Source organism: Naegleria gruberi (assembly GCF_000004985.1).
Source record: "Naegleria gruberi genomic scaffold NAEGRscaffold_593, whole genome shotgun sequence".
Lineage (NCBI taxonomy): Eukaryota > Heterolobosea > Eutetramitea > Acrasida > Naegleriidae > Naegleria > Naegleria gruberi.
The window spans coordinates 1-1,132 of record NW_003162950.1 but is presented as its reverse complement, the minus strand read 5'-3'; positions in this window follow the sequence as shown (position 1 = coordinate 1,132).

Sequence of the window (1,132 nt, the reverse complement as noted above, 5' to 3'; positions counted from 1 at the left end):
TTTNTGATAAATAACCGATTTGGCATCTGCTTGTCATGACAAGTATTTGTTACAGGCAACAAGAAGGATTGCGTTATTGGTTTTTCCTTGTTTCAATTTTTATAGACTCGCACTAATTAAGGATGATTCAGTGTGTCAAAGACAATTGACCATTTAACCAAGTTGAAAAAAACAAGATGAGAAAAGAAAAACAATCTTGATAAAGGTTGTAATCACTCTCAGGGAGGGAAAACGAACATTGAAGAAGGTAACCCTTTGCAATAATTGTGTTTATCTTCAAATTTTAACTGAGAACAAGTAGATGAGGGAATATATGTGAAGTAATGGAGATGAAATAATGAGTTTAATAATGAGTTTAAGAAGGTGAATGGATAGTGGTAAATACTGGCACTAGGTTTTTTATTTGTAATCGTAAGTTTTCAATTATTCTGCAGCAACAACTGGTGGAACTTCTTCAGCAACTGGTTGAACAGGTTCTTCGTTCTTGGTTCTCACAGCTAGAACCAATTCTTCATTGATTGCTCTTAAGCAGTGGATTTCATCATTCAAACTTTTAATCTTGTTATCATTTTCTTTTAAATAGTTGTTTTCAATCAAAGTATTCGAAATGGCTACAACTTTGATTAAGTGAACAATAACGGAGAGCAACAATTCAATTTCTGGTAATTCTCTCAGTCTGAAATTCCATCCCAAATCAATGAAGAAACAATTCGCACTGTATCAAGCTGAATACAGACTCCATATTGAATGATGACAAAATCAGTCTTCCATGTTTTTAATGTTGACCAGTAGAGGCCTCATGCTACCTATACGCCTGAAGCAGTTGAGGCGGTCAAATGTTGTTGGTGCGGCGAAATGTTGTTGGTGGCCCGCCCAACCATTGGTGGCCCGCTCAGCCATTGATTGTACTGAATTCCCTTTGGTTGCTGAAGGAATCATCTGATGTTGGCAGATCCAAACTCAGCCGAAACCTCCAACATACCCATTGACCACCATTTACTTTGGACTTACCCTCTTACCTTTGAGCATTCTTTCAAACTTCTTCTCCAACAAGTAAACCTGTTCTTGAAGGAAATCTTGACTTGTAATTTCAGTCTTTTCCAATTTCAAACACTGGTTCCAATGGTGAGTC